Here is an 18,853-nt window from a genome sequence, read left to right as displayed (position 1 = left end):
GTTATAATTTAATCCCTCAGCTTTGTCTGCTGACTGCCATGGCAGAGACCTAATTGGTAAACATAGTATGTTAGCAATATGTCTGCTTCCATGAAAGCAGGAAGTAGAAACACTGCAGCTTTATTGCAGAATTTGTATCAGCCGTAACAAAGAAATGTTTTACTTTAAAGGTTATTATGTTGTTGCGTATCTTATAGAGCAGAGTGGAAGGTTTTTTTTTCCGCTTTAACCCTTCTTTGTCTCCTACTAAGCCAGGGCCTATTGTGGCTGGCTTCTGCACATATGTATTCATAGTCTCTGATTATAATTGCATTCCTATGTGGGGAAATGTATTTAGACCAACATAGAAATCAATAAGATAAATGGAATAAGTGGAAACCAACTAGCCACATAGAAATACATTAGATAAATAGAATGTGCTCTTAGGCTACTTTCCCACCAAGATGTTGCGTTTTAGGGGACGTTATGGTCGCATAACGTGCCCCTAACGCAACGCGTGGTGGTGATGAAGTTGGACGTCAGATTGAGCTGCGTTAAGCGGCTCTCAAAGCAGCCGCTCCAGGATAGTGATGGGAAGTCTGGTGCTTTTTAAGGATTCGGATCATTCGAATCGGATCATTAAAAAGATCCGGATCTTTGATCCGAATCATTTGAATCATTTTACTAGGGAAGCAGACGGGGGGGTGAAATGACTAGCAGGACAGGACTTTCCCTGCATTGTACATTCTGTATGTTCCTGTTTCTTCCAGACAGACATCCACTGTGAACCGAATCGTTCATTGTGATGATCCGGATGATTCGACTCACAAAAAAGATCCGGATCAAATGAACGATTCGTTCATGATCCGGACAACACTACGAGTCCCACCACGAGTCACCACAGTGCAGTGAATATTAATAAGCCATGTGGCTAGTCACTGAGCATGTGCAAACAATCTAACGCAGCTTTATAGGGGTATAACGTACAGCATGCTGCACTTTCATTTGTGCAGCGTTATACCCTAACGTAACGTGTGCACTGTGAACAGCACATTGATTTTACAGTGCTGTGAGTTAGGCTGCGTTACTGGCTGCTGTAACATGGGACTTCAACTTCCCACTGTGAAACCAGCCTTAAAGGGGAACTGAAGTAAGAGGTATACGGAGGCTGCCATATTTATTTCCTTTTAATCAATACCAGTTGCCTGGCAGCCCTGCTGGTCTATTTCTCTGCAGTAGTATCTGAATAACACCAGAAACAAGCATGCAGCTAGTCTTGTCAGATCTGACATTAAAGTCTGAAACACCTGATCTGCTGCATGCTTGTTCAGGGGCTATGGCTAATAGTATTAGAGGCAGAGGATCAGCAGGGCTGCCAGGCAACTGGTATTGATTAAAAGGAAATATATATGGCAGCCTCCGTATACCTCTTATTTCAGTTCCCCTTTAATGTGAAAAAATAAAGTTTACACATGTGTAAACTGTTGCAAATGAAATTAAAGAGCCAGAGTTACTGTTATTTAGCATTATTCAATAATACCCTTATAAAGATCAAGAAGAAACCTATTGTTTACTAAAGTATATTGTCAAAAAGGGTGGGAGACAGACACCACCTCCTGTCACTCTCTGGAAGAAAATCCACCAACATATCTCACTGCTCTCTGTGTCACTTTTAATTCCCATCTGTCTGCATGTTACCATGTCACAGTAATCGTTATGAACATGGAATTATCTAGTGTGTGTGACATAACAGATGTCACTGAAACAGCAACTGAAACACACAATGCAAACCCGCCAGGCTCAGCCCTCTAGCGAACATCCCAACACTCAGCTTATTGGCTACAATGCAGTTCCCCAAGATAACAAATTTCACATGGATCGCCCCACTCATATCTACCCTGTTTAGTAACAAGCGGGGACAGGCAGGATGACAAACTGATATAAGCAGGAATGTCACTGTGCTGAATGTGAAGAGGACAATGGATAGATGTCTCTATTCAGTGTGGCAGGATAACATGTCAGTTTATAGTGAGGATGACAACAAGATCTGAAATGCCCTCCATTACAATAGTGTAACACAGTGTGCTGGCTTCCAAAGGCAAGAACCTTTTACAAACCTTTTACAAAGTAGAAGTTTATTCCTAAAAACAGCGCAAATGTCTGTATTACCAGAATGTATTTTCATTTTAAGTAAAAAAACAACAACAACTTTTACCTCTTAAAGCGGAATGAAACCCAGAATTTCTTCTTTGCTCTACAAAATTATTTACAGCATATTATACAAAACCAGGATTTTTTTTTTTTAGTAGAACAGCATTCAAAGGGCTACACACAGGACTTGAAAGTTCAGAGCAATGAAATCTGGACGCATCCGAATTGGAAATAATGTTATCTTGTGTTTACTTAATTGTATCAAGTGAGGAATGTGACACATTCTCTGACTGTGCAGAAGCTCCTGGACACAGACAGACGCTTAAAGCATTTCTGCCTTCAATACATAATGAATAAAACCAGTTATGAATAAAATGCAAAGTCAGCTCTCAAAGAAAAAAACTGTACTTTTGGGAACTTTTAATTTCTACATGAATAATAATACTTATGCACAAATGCAAATATGATAACCGTATGGCATATAAAAAGTAGGAAAACATGTTTTTATTTAATATTTTGTCAGGGTTTATACCGCTTTAAGATGCCTGACAATTTTTGCATATCAGCTGTGTCGCAAATGATACAGCGATCATTTTATATTACCTTTGCCATCAAAGTGACACATATACTGTTTTTTTCAGTTGGGTAATATTTTTTCCAAGTATTGTTTAATTTCCAAGGCATTTTATTAAGGAAAAGTAGGAGTAAATGCAAAAATGAACAATTTTCTCATGTTTCTCCCTTCCTAATTTCCTAATAAAGTGCTACAGTTTTAGAACACTTCAAAATGTATTATTTTGCTTATCCTGTACATATTTGAATCACCAAATGTTCAGGGTATGTTGAGGAGAGCAGTGGGAACAAGAGGAAAAACAGACCTTGTTGTTTTTTCTAGCATAAATGGGGGCTGTGCTATTAACCACTAAAAGTTGACGGCCATTGACTTCAATATTAAATGCAAATTATGGGACACAATGGCGAATGATCTGTGTTCACCACCAACTGTCCATAAGTAAACATGTTCACAGGGCTGTGGAATCGGAGTTTGAGTCGTGGTCGGAGCAATTTTGGGTACCTGGAGTCTGAGTCGGGAAAAAATGCACCGACTCCGACTCCTAATGAATTTGTAACTGTAATTAAAATAGAAAATATGATAAAATGTTCTATTTCTCAGATAATAGTCATTAAAAATAATGTATATATACAGTATATATACAGTAATAGCTGTGCTCAGTCCACAAAAATGAAATAAACCAATCAAAATTAGTTACTTGCGCTTCTTCAATAAAGCAGTCCCCGTATTTTTAAAGTCAGATATACATATCTGATTGTGACTGTATATATGATGTGTACACAGGAATCTCTTATATATACTAAATAACGTCTATGCTGTAAGAATAAAGCCTGATGTGTAGCTGTGTCACTAATAGAGATGGTCAATGAGATGGAAATAATTCTTCATTGATGCTGGTTTATGCAAATGTACGCACTCTCTTTGCTCATGAAATCAAATAATTTGATATGTTGTTAAAATTTGGTTTGGTGACTACAAATTAAAGGGTACCTGAGACGGATGAAGAGAAGAGTGTTATACATACCTAGGGCTTCCTCCAGCCCCCTTCAGGCTAATCAGTCCCTCGCTGTCCACCTCCACCACCTGGATCTTCTGCTATGAGTCCCGGTAATTCAGCCAGTCAGAGCAGTCTGGCTACATGCCGCTTCCACAGCCAGGAGCATTCTGCACCTGCGCAATAGTGCTGCGCAGGTGTAGTACACCCCCGGCGGCGGAGTGTGTGCATGCGCACTACACCAGACTGGCTCAAGTACCTGGACTCATAGCAGAAGATCCAGGTGACGAAGGAGGACAGCGAGGGACTGATTAGCCTGAAGGGGGCTGGAGGAAGCCTCAGGTATGTATAAAACTTTAATTTAATCTGTCTCAGGTTTACTTTGGTACACAGTAGTACTTTACTCTACATATGCACTCCCCACAGAGCTGCAGGGAATCCACTGAGAATGTTGTGCACATTGAACAGAGAGGTGTTGTCTGTCACCCATAAACCTTATTCAGATTGTGCATGAAGAATGTGTAATAGAGGAAGAATCTCCTCATTCCCCTGCAGAGTACCTGCACATCACTCTTAGAGTTGGGCCGAACGGTTCGCCTGCGAACGGTTCCATGCAAACTTCAGTGGTTCGCGTTCGCGTCCCGCAGGCGAAGTTTTGCGGAAGTTCGGTTCACCCCATAATGCACCATGAGGGTCAACTTTGACCCTCTACATCACAGTCAACAGGCCCAGTGTAGCCAATTAGGCTACACTAGCCCCTGGAGCCACTCCCCCCCCTAATAAAAGGCAGGCAGCGGCGGCCATTAAGCTCACTCGTGTGCCTGCGTTAGTGAGAGTAGGGCGAGCTGCTGCAGACTGTCTCTCATAGGGAAAGATTAGTTAGGCTTAGCTTGTTCCTGGCTGCATACCTGTTCTGTTCAGTGAGCCCACCATACCTGTTCTGTTCAGTGAGCCCACTGGATACCTGCATACCTGTTCAGTGAACCTGCCACTGCATACCTGTTCTGTGAACCCACCACTGCATACCTGTACTGTGAACCCACCACTGCATACCTGTTCAGTGAACCCACCACTGCATACCTGTTCAGTGAACCCACCACTGCATACCTGTTCAGTGAACCTGCCACTGCATACCTGTTCTGTGAACCCACCACTGCATACCTGTTCAGTGAACCCACCACTGCATACCTGTTCAGTGAACCCACCACTGCATACCTGTTCAGTGAACCCACCACTGCATACCTGTTCAGTGAACCTGCCACTGCATACCTGTACTGTTCAGTGAACCCGCCACTGCATACCTGTTCTGTTCAGTGAACCCGCCACTGTATACCTGTTCTGTTCAGTGAACCTGCCACTGTATACCTGTTCTGTTCAGTGAACCCGCCACTGCATACCTGTTCTGTTCAGTGAACCCGCCACTGCATACCTGTTCTGTTCAGTGAACCCGCCACTGTATTCCTGTTCAGTGAACCCACCACTGCATACCTGTTCTGTTCAATGAACCCGCCACTGCATACCTGTTGTGTTCAGTGAACCCGCCACTGTATACCTGTTCTGTTCAGTGAACCTGCCACTGTATACCTGTTCTGTGAACCTGCGATGAGGAACCCTTGAACTACTGGGTGCGCAGGCTTGACCTGTGGCCAGAGCTGTCCCAATTTGCCATCCAACTTCTCTCCTGCCCTGCCGCAAGCGTCCTGTCAGAAAGGACCTTCAGCGCAGCTGGAGGCATTGTCACTGAGAAGAGAAGTCGCCTAAGTCACAAAACTGTTAAGTACCTCACCTTTATCAAAATGAATGAGGCATGGATCCCGGAGGGCTGCTGCCCGCCCCTAGACTAAGTCAGTCCCCGCACACACAGCATCTCTGCCTGCACGCCGTGTGACTGGCTGCCTGGCCTGCCCCAAGAAAACTAAGTCGCTCCCAGTCCCTCCACACAGCATGTCTGCCTGCAGGCCGCTTGACTACCTTCTCCGCCACCACCAACAGGGTCCGGGACTCCAGGCGGATTGCTGAATTGTTTAGGCCGCTGCTAGCAGCGGCCGCTGTAATAATTTTTCTGGTGCGTGTACATGACTGCCTAGTTTTTCTGGCTGCACTGCGGGCAGCTGCAACATCAAAAGAAAAGGCATGTACATGCGCCCATTCCCCTTCGTGATCATTACCTTGCCGTGGTGAAGGGGCTTGCGTATCACAATGAAGCAATGACCGGCGCCTAGATGAGTGTCTCGGGGGGCACACCCACGATAATAAGGTCGTTGCCTCATTGTGGTCAGACCAAATTTGATCAGCTGGACAGTCACTGTTCTGTCATTCAGCTACATCAGCCAGGCGACCATATGGGCTGTAAAGCCACCAAAACCTGCACTCTCGCCATGGTGCGCACCAGTCCAGCACGGCCGTCACTACACAAACAGCTGTTTGCGGTGCGTTACACGGTGAGTTTGGTGTGTCAGTGTGAAACAGTACCTTATTTACACTACCTGATTGATGTATACACATGCAAGATGTTTTAAAGCACTTTAGGCCTGTCATTTAGCATTCAATGTGATTTCTGCCCTTAAAAAGCTGCTTTGCGTCAAATCCAGATTTTTCCCGGGGACTTTTGGCATGTATCCCACTCCTCCACCTGGGGGTCTAGGTGTTAGACCCCTTGAAACATCTTTTCCATCACTTTTGTGGCCAGCATAATTTTTTTTTTCCAAAGTTCGCATCCCCATTGAAGTCTATTGCGGTTCGCTAACGTTTACGCGAACCAAACCTTCCGCGGAAGTTCGCGAACCCGGTTCGCGAACCGAAAATCGGAGGTTCGGCCCCACTCTAATCACTCTTACATGTACCCACAGTTACATTGCCTAGGGCCTGATAGATGTACCTTTTACAAGTACTCTTACCAAGGACTAGTTTTAGTCTAAAGGGAATAAATATAGTAGTCTACATATCCTTCTCACTTCAGTTGTCTTGTAAAATTCCTAAGTGTTGGCAGTTAAGAGACGAATTTCACGTTACATACTGTTAATCAACAAAATTGTAATATGCAAATTAGAGGAGTCAGAGTCGGAGGAATCCTAAACTGAGGAGTCGAAGTCGGTGGATTTTTGGACCGACTCCACAGCCCTGCATGTTCGTCCATCACTGTTGAGCAGTACAAAGCTAGTGGCTGTAGTGATCCGAGTGACATTAGTTAAACTTCTGCTAAGGTCTGATCTAACATAAATTCATGCAGGGTGGTAAATGGTCAATATGAGGTACATATTGATCATTTATCACATAGATATGCATCTCATAGATATGCCTACTCTTAAGGTGCCCATCAATGATACAATCTTACCAAATCTATGTAGTGGAAGGGTAAACTAAGTGAATATACTCGAATAGGTGCTTAAGTCGTCTCTCATACGGGTAATATTTGGTAAAATTGTGACAAAAAAATAAAATCTTTTATGAACTCACCATACTCCTAATGGAATACCTTGGGGTGTCTTCTTTCTAAAATGGGGTCACTTGTTGGGTTCCTATACTGCCCTGGCATTTTAGGGGCCCTAAACCATGAGGAGTAGTCTAGAAACCAAATACTTCAAATTGACCTGTGAAATCCTAAATGTACTCATAGGACGTTGGGCCCTTTAGCGCACCTAGGCTGCAAAAAAGTGTCACGTGGTATCGCCGTACTCAGGAGAAGTAGTATAATGTGTTTTGGGGTGTATTTTTACACATACCCATGCTGGGTGGGAGAAATATCTCTGTAAATGGACAATTGTGTGTAAAAAAAACCAAACAAATCTCATTTACAGAGCTATTTCTCCCACCCAGCATGGGTACGTGTAAAAATACACCCAAAACACATTATACTAGTACAGTGATACCACATGTGTGACACTTTTTTGCAGCCTAGGTGCGCTAAAGGGCCCAACGTCCTATGAGTACATTTAGGATTTCACAGGTCATTTTGAAGTATTTGGTTTCTAGACACTTTTTTGCAGCCTAGGTGCGCTAAGGGGCCCAAAGTCCTATGAGCACCTTTAGGCTTTACAGGGTTGCTTACAATTTAGCACTCCCCAAAATGCCAGGACAGTAAACACACCCCACAAATGACCCCATTTTGGAAATGAGACACCCCAAAGTATTCAGAGAGGGTAATGGAGAGTCCGTGGCAGATTTCATTTTTTTTTTTTTTGTCACAAAGTGTCATTTTCTGCTAACTTGTGACAAAAAAATAAAATCTTCTATGAACTCACCATGCCTCTTAGTGAATACTTTGGGATGTCTTCTTTCCAAAATGGGGTCATTTGGGGGGTATTTATACTACCCTGGAATTCTATCACCTCATGAAACATGACAGGTGCTCAGAAAAGTCAAAGATGCTTCAAAATGGGAAAATTAACTTTTTGCACCATAGTTTGTAAACGCTATAACTTTTACCCAAACCAATAAATATACAGTTATTGGATTTTTTTTAATCAAAGATATGTAGCACAATACATTTGGACAAAAATGTGTATAGAAATTTTACTTTATTTGAAAAATGTCAGCACAGAAAGTTAAAAAAATCATTTTTTGACAAAATTCATGTCTTTTTTGATGAGTATAATAAAAACTAAATATCACAGCAGCAATCATATAGCACCAAAAGAAAGCTGTATTAGTGACAAGAAAAGGAGGTAAAATTCATTTAGATAGTAGGTTGTATGACCGAGCAATAAACCGCGAAAGCTGCAGTGGTCTGAATGGAAAAAAAGTGTCTGGTCCTTAAGGGGTTTTATGACTGTGGTCCTTAAAGTGAATGTTTACCTTTCAAAAAAAGGAAAAGTCAGATACTCACCTAAGGAGAGGGAAGGCTCGGTCCTAATGAGCCTTCCCTCTCCTCTCCCGGTGCCCGGTCCCGCGCAGGATCCCCCGTGGCAGTATTCGACCAGTTCGGTCAAATACTGCCACTTCCGCATGCCTTCGGGAGCTTTCGAAAGCCTTCGGGAGCACTCGGGTTCCCGATGACGCGGCCGCTCTATACTACGCATGCGCGAGCGCCCTCTATGACGCGCTCGCACGTACGTAGTATGGAGCGGCCCGTCTTCGGAAGCCCGAGTGCTCCCGAAGACCTCCGAAGTCCCTGCGGCGGTGGACGCGAACGGGGGAGCCAGCACAGCACCAAGGGCACCGGGAGAGGAGAGGGAAGGCTCATTAGGACCGAGCCTTCCCTCTCCTTAGGTGAGTATCTGACTTTTCCTTTTTTTTGATCGGTACCCATTGGCTTTAAGTGGTTAAACAGCTTGCCGCTTTTATTTTAATTTCAGTCAGTTTTGATTCCAGTTGTTGCCTGGTCCTTTAAAGAGACACTGAAGCGAAAAAAAAATTATGATATTATGATTTGTATGTGTAGTACAGCTAAGAAATAAAACATTAAGATCAGATACATTAGTCTAAAGGTGGCCATACACTGGCCCGATTCGCGGCCGTTTCGACAGCAGATTCGATCCTGGGATCGAATCTGCTGCCAATCGTTCGCGCTAAACGCACCCGCCAATCCGATTTCCTCCCGAAATCGGATCGGTCCGTCGATTGCGCCGTGCGGGAAATTACCCTCGATCGCCCGCGGGTAGGGAGCGCGTCGCTAGCGGCGGCCGATCCGATCAGGTATACATTACCTGACGCTGGCTCCCGGGCGTCTTCTCCGCATCTTCTCCGCGCTGCACCCGCTCCATCCCGGCGCTTCCTGTCACTGCAGTGACCAGGAAGTTCAAATAGAGGGCGCTCTATTTGAACTTCCTGGTCACGGAGTGACACAGGAAGCGCCGGGATGGAGCGGGTGCAGCGTGGAGAAGATGCGGAGAAGATGCCCGGGAGCCAGCGTCAGGTAATGTATGCGCGGGGGGGGGGGGGGGGGGGGATACAGGCGGCAGCGGCGGCTCCACAGATTGTGGTCGGTTTCAGGCTGAAATCAATTCACAATCTGTTTGCAGTAAACGCAGCCATACGATCCCTCTCTGATCAGATTCGATCAGATAGGGATCTGTCAGCTGGTCGATCTAATGGCAAATCGACCAGTGTATGGCTACCTTAATTGTTTCCAGTACAGGAACAGTTGTTATCTCTATGCAAACAAGCCATTAAGCTCTCCGACTAAGTTAGTCGTGGAGAGGGCTGTTATCTGACTTTTATTATCTCAACTGTTCTTGGACTATTTACTTTTCCTCTGCTAGAGGAGAGTTCATTACTTCACAGACTGCTCTGAAAGAATCATTTTGAATGCTGAGTGTTGTGTAATCTGCACATATTAGAGAATGTTGCAGTGTTAGAAAAAACACTATATACCTGAAAATAAAAGTATGAGAATATTTTCTTTGCTGCTAATCTTCTAGTAATTATTCATAGTACACAACCAATTCATTATATCATATATTTTTTTTCGCTTCAGTGTCTCTTTAAGAGTTTTTTTTCTATTAGTTGCGTTGGGTTTTTGTGCTTTACTAATGATAGCTAGACTTTATTGTGCACTATTTTGTCAAATAGACTCAAATATGTCTTGTTTGCCATGGGCACATTATTCAGTGAATCCAATTAGTAGCACTTGCCAACCACCATGGATATACTTGGCAACAGCCACAGATTCTTGTCATGTTTGAATTTCAGTGTGGTAAAAATCCAAAGTGCTATACAACCCTACATTTAGTTTTTTTTCCTTATAGTTACGATATGCTGTTACTTAAATATTTTCTCAGTTCTTCTGCCTGATCCCTAATGGTGATATTGCATTTAATGTGTTCTGTATTCTTCTTTATTCATATTTATTTGTCTGCTTCAGTCACATCCCTTTTGGGCTTGTGTGTTCTCCAGTCACATATCCCTCTGATGTGACAGTACAGTCTCAGCCTGCTGCATCTGCAGTTTCCACACTTGCAATTAACTCCCTGTCAGATTACCTTTCTGTCGGTGTGAAGCTGTCAGATAAAATGTATGAACATCCGCTATTTGCCTATCTCTCTGCTTAGCCAATCACATTACAATTACAAAACAGGCGCTTGTGTAAAAACCAAGAACAGTTGTAAGATGTTTACTGGCAGCTGTTGACTATCTTTTCCAACTTGTGACAAATGGTTCCTGAATACATTGCTTTTTTAATTATGGATGGTTAAGTTAGAACTCCAGCCAAAACAGTTTTCTTCTCTATGTTGAAAACATTAGAACCTCTGCCAGGATTTTAACACTACAAATATGGAGGGTAGACTGGCACTCCGAACAACTGTAACACTGTACTGGAGGAAATGTTGATACTGCTGTGCAAAGTGTCGTCCCCTGTGCAGTTCATTGTGCTCAGGATCATAAAGACAGCTTTTCATAGATTCAGGTAGATACAAGAAGGTCTGGCACTATTGAATAGGATTTATTTACAACATAATACAAAGTGCAAGTGCATGCACACTTACACAAATTACATGGCAGCAAGTTCTATACTTATCGATGCAGGTAGCACTACTGAATGGGAGGTCCTGGCTGGGAGTGCATGGCCTGACAGCTGTTTTGCAGGGGGTCATCTAGCTTCTTACAAGGCCTAAGAGGGCTACACTTTCTTGCTTCTACCTGAATTTGGGATTTTAACAGTGTCTGTTCCATAACGGTCCTCATGGGGCTGTCATGGAGAGTCTAGCAAATAGGAACATAGATTGTAATAAGAAAAAAAACAACATAATAGAAGTTTAACCATTCAACGAGTTTGAAAACAAAGGTGTTTGTATCTGGACTTGCTATCCACATACTGCCCAGCCTCTCTTGCTATCCAGATCCCCCCTAAGTTCCCCCTGCGCTCTGGTATCCCCCATAAATCACAGCCGCGCTGTGCGGGCTGTGTTTACCTCTGTACTGTCAGTCACGGCCGCTTCCCCCGCCTCCTGCATAGCTCCGGTCCCCGCCCGCGTCCCTTTCCTCCAATCAGCGGGGAGGAAAGGGACGCAGGTGGGGACCGGAGCTATGCAGGAGGTGGGGGGGAGAGGCGAGACTGACAGTACAAGGTAAACACAGCTCGCTGCGTGTCAACAGCGCGGCTGTGATTTATGAGGGATAGCAGAGCACAGGGGGAACTTAGGGGGGATCTGGATAGCAACAGAGGCTGGGCAGTATAGGCAGACCCAGCCTCTGTGTGCAGCTAGCATTGTCAGAACCCCACATCAGGTTCTCTTTAATTGTCTCCCTCCCTATAACTATAGTAGGGATTAGATTGTGACCCCCTCTGAGGGACAGTTAGTGAAATGATTATATACTGTGTAAAAACACTTTGGAAGATGTTAGTGCTATATAAATACTAAGGGCTTGATTCACAAAGCGGTGCTAACCTACTTAGCACGTCTAAAGTCTTTAGGTGCGCTAACCAGGGTGCTAAGTAGGTTAGCACCGGTTTTCTCAATCAGATCGCACGCTAAGTACCGCGCGCAAAGTCCTATGTGCGTGCTAAGTCCCATAGGCTTTAATGGGCATTTCGCGCGGAATGCCCTGCGCTCTGTGCAGTACGCGCGTAAAGTTTTACGCTCATAAAGTTTTACGCGCGAAAAGCTCGTTTAGACGTGCTAAGGGGGTTTTCACAGGCGTGCTAACAGTTAGCACCGCTTTGTGAATCAAGCCCTAAATGTTCATCATATCAAACACCTGAGAATATGTGATCTCACTGAAGTTGAGCATGACACTATTATCAATCAGTCTAGTTTAATTATTTCTGTAAATGCTGATTTCTTAGGATTTTCACACACACCAGTCTCTAGAGTTTACTCATAGTAGTACAAAACACATCCGGTGATTGGCAGTTTTGTGAATAGAAAGCATCGCTAATAGAAATATCAGAGTTAATAGTGATAAACTGACAAGACGGTGACTGCAGGGCCGGATTTACCATAAGGCACAGTAAACGCATGCCTACAGATGCCTTTTGTGGCAGAGGCGGCTCCCCTCCTTTCCCGAATGTCCCCTCTCTCAGCAGAGCCAGAGGGCGATGTCACTCATCACCTGGCTCCAGTCCGGCAGCTGCAGGCACTCAATTAGGGGCAGATATCTGAGGCTTAAAGTGACACTGAAGCGAAAAAATAATGAATTGTATGTATAGTACGGATAACTAGTAGAACATTAGTAGCAAAGAAAAGGGTCTCATATTTTTATTTTCAGTTATATAGCTTATTTTTTATAACATTGCATCATTCTACCATTTTTGCAATTACAAACCACACACTGTATTTTAAACTATGAAACAGAGCAGCGCTAATGACCCTTTGAAGTTCCCTGCAGTAAAACTTTCTTTAAATCTTTTTCTGACTGTTTCTTTGATGCATAAGTGCATCAGAAAACAGCACTGTAGCTCACCAAGTTGGGTCGGGGGGCTCAGAGAAGCTCTATTGCATAGATATCTGAAGTTTCTTAACCCTTCCTGTACTGGAAACAATACTAGATTATGTTCTTTGCTACTAATGTTCTATAGCTGTATTGCACATACAATTCATTATATCACAAGTTTATTTTCACTTCAGATTTCCTTTAATCAGTGCCTCCTGTAAAAAAAGTGAGAGTAGCTTGGTGGGCGGTGTGGGTATTGCATCCTCCATTCACTGCACCAGCTGCAGCTCGGATCAGCTGTGCACTCTGACCACACACACTGCCATGTGCCGCCTGCTCTTCCCATCTCGGTGGGGTGTGGGCTTGAGGCAGTGTAAGGCGGTGACTTTGGTTTGTGTATCCCCTGATCGTGTGTAGCCTGTTTTGTATGGTAACTAGGGCCATATATATAATTATTACATTTTTTTTATTATTAAAGAAGAGGGGGACCTTGTTAAAAATTTGGCTGAGCAGGCCCACTCTTTGATTTACACAGCTGCTAGGTTCATGTAGCTCTTTATGTTATTTAAAGTGAACCTCCAGACTAAAAATCGACTCAGCAGCACTGAAAAGGCTTGGTGTTTCTTTAACAGTTTCACAGCATCAGAACTTTGTTTCTCTTATACAAGCCTCATTTTTAGCTGCACAGAAGAAAACTGCCCGGGCATTTTTCCCCTGATGCTATGCAAAGCATGATGGGATTTCTGATGTTGTTGTTCTTGTTCTGCTGTTTTGGTGCAATTTTTTTTGACATTTTGAATTTGACATTTGAAGCCTTGCGCATGCAGCTGGGAGGGGTTATTAGGACACAGGAAAAATTGGAACTGTGTCTTAAGCTCCCTGTCACCTCCTTTCAACCAAAAAGATGGCTGCCCCCATGACAAAGATGGCAGCCCCCATGAATCACAAACATTTGCCTGTTCCTTTAAAACAGGGTGGATAAAAAATTATATTACCTATCTATTCTAATTAACATAACTAATGTAACTTAATGACAGTATGTTTGTTTAGGCTGAAGTTCCCCTTTAAGAAAATAAGGGCCAGGATTGGGGGTGTGGCCTGTGTTGAGGGGAAACGTTTTGGGCGCTAGAATCTCTGTGCCTACGAGCTCTTGGAAGTGTAAATCCAGCCCTGGGCGAATGTAACTGAAGTAACCACCCTTTACAACTGTGGTGTGCAGAAAAACATCCCAGAATACATAATATGCTGAACCACATCAGGTTTTTCTCTAATGAGCCACAGAAAAGGAAGCAGAGGATACTGCGGGCACATGCCCACCAATACTGCCTAAACAAAGCAGTGGAAAAAGTATAGCTTGGTCTGGGGAGTCTCAGTTTGTGCTGAGGCACACAGGTTGTGGGCCCAGAAGTTGGCATCAAAAGCAAGAATCCATGGACCTAACCTGCCTTCTGTCAACAATCCAGACTGGTGGTGACTATAGTGGAATGAGAGATTTGTGATATGGGTTTGCCGGGAACAAATCTGCAGAAATTCGGTGAAATAATAATGCCAGAGTAAAGAAGAATTTCAAAGGAACCTCTATAAACCTCTCCCACAAAATTGTGTCCGTTTTAATGGTAAAGGAAGCCCAAGGGCAGTGCGAGTGCAGAAACGCCAACACAATAGCGCCATCTATGCTGCTATAGCATATATCATATACCATATAGCAGCATAGAGGGTGCTAATGTGTCTGGGAACGCGAAGAATCACTCGCGTCCCCAGCCTGTCAGCTCCTGTCACCGAAACAGGAAGTGGCTGCTGGTGGGGCCAGGCGGATCGGAGGGAGACGGCGAGGGCACCGGACAGCTGCAGGGGGCTATTGGAAGCCCTAGGTGAGTAAAACTCATTTTTTTGTTTGACTTAAGTGTCCCTTTAAATGTGAACTGATTATCATATTTAGATATTTACCTGATTGATGTTCTTATTATGAATGCTTTTAGGCTATATTGAACCTGAAGAAGCAGGCAACCCCTACAATAAGCACTGTTGATGTCTTCTGTTTGGTCGTACCACAGATGTTCACTTGCGCTATGGTTTTATGGTGGCGTAAGTGTTCCTTTTACTACTATCATTTCCTCTGTCTTTATACCTCATAAATATTTTATCCTTACATTGGAGGCCTTTGTTTAATTAAACCACAGTCAGCTCCAGCTTCTGAAGAGACTAAAAAGAATAGAAAGGCTCCCAAGATCTCTTAAATGTCCTCCTAAGTCTTTCTAGAATTGTGTCTCAGACTGGAGAAGTCTTGAGTATTCATTCATTGAGAGAAATGTACAAACATGAATTTCTAATTACATTTAACAGTCTTACATTTGCATCATACTTACATCGGATTGTGCCTCTACACTTTATTATCAAGTGCTGAAACCTGCCAAGTGAGATATTGTGCTTTGTAGGTTCACAGTCATATTCAAGATTCATTATCAGGCATTCATACTAGTGCACGTTTTCTGAGAACCCCTGTGATTATTTTGCATTAACAGAAGAGGGGTTCTGGACCTGTATCCTAACATACCCAAAATTGTGGATCTTCTGAGCATTCACAAACTTCTTTTAGTGAAACATTTGCATCAGGCGGCAGAGATTACAGGGGCGGCATGTTTGTACTGTGTTTACACTAACAACATATAGTCAGAGTAGGAGAAGAAGCAAGAGAAGAGCGAGCAAGGTGAAGAGGTTATCATTGGGGAAAAGCAGCTTGTTGTGCTGTGTGAGGATTCTGACAGTGAGTGAGGAGGGGGAGGCAGGAGAGCAGCTGTGTTTCATTTGAACTTGCACAGCAGAAGGGAGGAGGTGGCACTGCTGTCATGACTGAGGAGGAATGGAGTGGCTGAGGGTGAGCAGTTTGCTCATCACAGCTATTGTGTTGAGCTGCAGCATATCATGTGAGAACATTAAATGAAGCAAAGTTAATTGGCAGGTGCTGTGTGATGATTTCAAGTCAGGGGGAGGGGGCGCATCCTCAGAAATTTGCCTCAGGCAGCAAAAAGTCTAGAACCAGCCCTGTGTAAGAATGCTACACACATATGCTGATTCTACACAAACTCATAAGATGGGGTTAAAAATGTTTGCCTTTCTGTGGTGCTTAAACATGCGTTGCAAAGCATATATGTAAAAATGGTGCATGAGATAGCCGTTAGTAGAATATTAGTAAAAATACCAATATTCTACTAGTTAATTCCGATAGTAACATATTGGTAATATGCACTGATATTTTTCTATGACCTAAGTAAACCTTATCCTAATGCCTTCTTGATGCTAAACACTAACCATACCCCCCAGTGGTGCCTAACTCTAAGGACCACCTGGTGCTGCCCAACCCTAAAACTCCCCTGGGGGTGTCTAACTCTAACCCCCCAGTAGTGCTTTAAGGGCATCCGTGCTGCTCCATAACCCCAAAATGCCCCTGGTGGTGGCATACATGGCATTCATGCCATCATAGGCGGCAATGCTAATATCTGCGATTAGCGACTATTAGCAATAATTTGGAGCCACCCACTATGCACACTAGCTACTAGTTACAAATTGCTGGCGTCTAGTACCTGCTATTGTATCAGACACCTTTGGCACCCAAATGACTATTAATAGCTGCTAATCATGGCTATTAGCATTGCCGCCTATGTCAGTACCGTTTTTACCAGGGAACCTCCTGCATCCTTTTTACCTGGATCAGTTGGAAGTACCGTAGCAGAAAAAATCAATGAGATACTAATGAGATGTTAATTTTCTGAGTTTGTTGCAAATTTGTTGCAAATAAAATGCAATTTGAAACTGAGCTGCGCATAAAAAAATCGAGCTATAACGAAAAGACCTTAAACACACTGCAAGTTCTAATGAGTTTTTTAGTGTGCAGAAAAATGCAGACAGCAGGGTGGAGACAGTCCCTTACCTGTTTCTACAGTACAGCAGGTTTTTTTCCTGGTTGTGTGCAGAGAGACTGAATGTCTGAACAATACACTGGTGGCCTAAAGTATAATCACATGCAGGGAAGGACTGAAAATATTTGGCTCGGAGGGGTTCCCTGATTTGCAAACTCTCCCCCCCCCCACACACACACAACTAGTGGAATGGAACTAGTGAATGGTAGTGGTAGTGAATGTAACAAATAGGTAGGGGATGGAATGTGCTTGGTTCTATAGTGAATGGAACTGAGCAAGAGCTTACACTTGGCAATGAGCACAAGCTCTCATAATACAGAAGCTAACCTTTGGTCAATCTTGATCATCAAGTCTTTTTTTTTTCTCAAAAAGATGGCCAGTGCTCTTAGTGGACAGCTAGATCACCAAAATCTAATTGTGGGTTCACACTGTGCATGTTATGTTGTGTAATGTGAACTCACTGGCCATAAAATGTATAGGCATGTTTACATCTCTGTGTTTTAATGAACCATGCAAGTGTGGCCCACATTCTACAGTGCAGAATACTCATAAACAACCATTGTGGCCTGGCTGTGAGTTGTATCTCTCCTGTACCTATGCCATGTCAGCCCATATGTAATAAATGGTGTATCAGTTTGTTGCTCCCTTGTTAGATTGGTAGATTCATATATGTTTTCTTTAGGTTATGGTTATGAACTACACATATGTGTACAATAGAGGTAGAACGCCAAATGCTTGCCTGCTGAGTGGTGTTGGTTAGAGTAGGGACCAGAACCACGGCGGAGACTTTGATGTTTGGTGAATCAGCCTGATGCAATACACTGCAGTGCTTTGATAACTTATGTTTAATATCTGCCTGTTTACCCGATTGCATGTAGTTTGTGAGTGTAAGGAGATAGTATTGATATTAGGATGAAGAACACACTCCTCTTCCAGGCAGGTAAAGGAGGTCAGATTTTGCACTGTTTGTTTCATTGTTAAAGTGTGTGTCGCCAGAACAGTGCTGGGCTTTATTATTAGAAAACCTAATATACTTGAAACTATGAAAAATGTGTAAAATATATAAAAATAATAAGGCTGTAAAAATTATTTTCTGTTACGTTGATGATGATTTATTACTGGAGCTTTTGAATTATAACAAGAAGGAATAGTTTTATGAACAGGTTCATTTAGCTAGCATAGTGATTAAGATGTAAGAGGATTCTGCCAGGAATGATTAAAGAGGTAACACAATATATATGCATATTTCATGTCCCATAAATGAGAGCTTCTTGGGCATCTGGTGACAACAGTTTTTTAGTACAAAGTCCATTGTCTTCTCTCAATGAAACCCTCTTCAAAGATTCCTCTGGTAACTGCATTCTTCATTCTATAGATCACAGACCCAGCAGCTCATTATTTGCAGAAAACAAAATGTGACATTTTTTCCTCTTTCATTTTAATCATAAATCAATGAAAATAAAATTTTAACTAATATTTGAACAATAATGAGGCTATTGCTTGTTAATCCGTGCTGGTGTGAATTGTGCATTTAATGCATTCATTAATTCAGTCTTGCTTTTCATCATTATAGTGTAAAGTGACCTTGTGTTGCTGTAAACAGATAATTATATTAAACAAGCAGGAAAGAAAAGAAATCAGCACCTAAATGCTTGAAAGACACCTGAACTGAGAGGGGCGTAAAGGCAGTTACAGTATTTTTCAGAATATAAGACGCTCCAGAACAGGGCCGGTTTAAGCAACAATGGGGCCCCAGGGCAAAATAAACCTGCCCCCCCCCCCCCCAACATATACCCCGGAACAAAAATCGGCATTAGGGGACCTTTTTTGCAGCTGGTATAGTCAGGGTGTGAAGAGTCCCAATCGGTCGGAGCTCCACATTCTAGCTATCCCAGCCTGCATGGGGGACAAGGGGTTAAAAAGTTT

The 18,853-nt window shown here is 43.1% G+C and overlaps 1 protein-coding gene and 1 long non-coding RNA gene across 8 annotated transcripts in view; one reads left to right on the top strand and one right to left on the bottom strand.

The window, feature by feature from the left end:
• Nucleotides 1–18,853, top strand: part of LOC137541406 (uncharacterized) — a 1,168,812-nt gene that overhangs the window by 343,724 nt on the left and 806,235 nt on the right. For all 6 annotated transcript variants that reach the window (XR_011025153.1, XR_011025156.1, XR_011025152.1 and 3 more), the window contains exon 4: nt 14,990–15,095. This is a non-coding gene — a long non-coding RNA (uncharacterized lncRNA). The remainder of the gene's footprint in view (nt 1–14,989; nt 15,096–18,853) is intronic.
• KCNH6 (potassium voltage-gated channel subfamily H member 6) overlaps nt 1–18,853 on the bottom strand; it is a 541,700-nt gene that overhangs the window by 300,407 nt on the left and 222,440 nt on the right. The gene's annotated exons all lie outside the window — the stretch shown is intronic.

This window comes from Hyperolius riggenbachi, chromosome 12 (assembly GCF_040937935.1).
Source record: "Hyperolius riggenbachi isolate aHypRig1 chromosome 12, aHypRig1.pri, whole genome shotgun sequence".
NCBI classification, from domain to species: domain Eukaryota; kingdom Metazoa; phylum Chordata; class Amphibia; order Anura; family Hyperoliidae; genus Hyperolius; species Hyperolius riggenbachi.
This window is presented reverse-complemented; position numbering and strand designations above follow the sequence as displayed.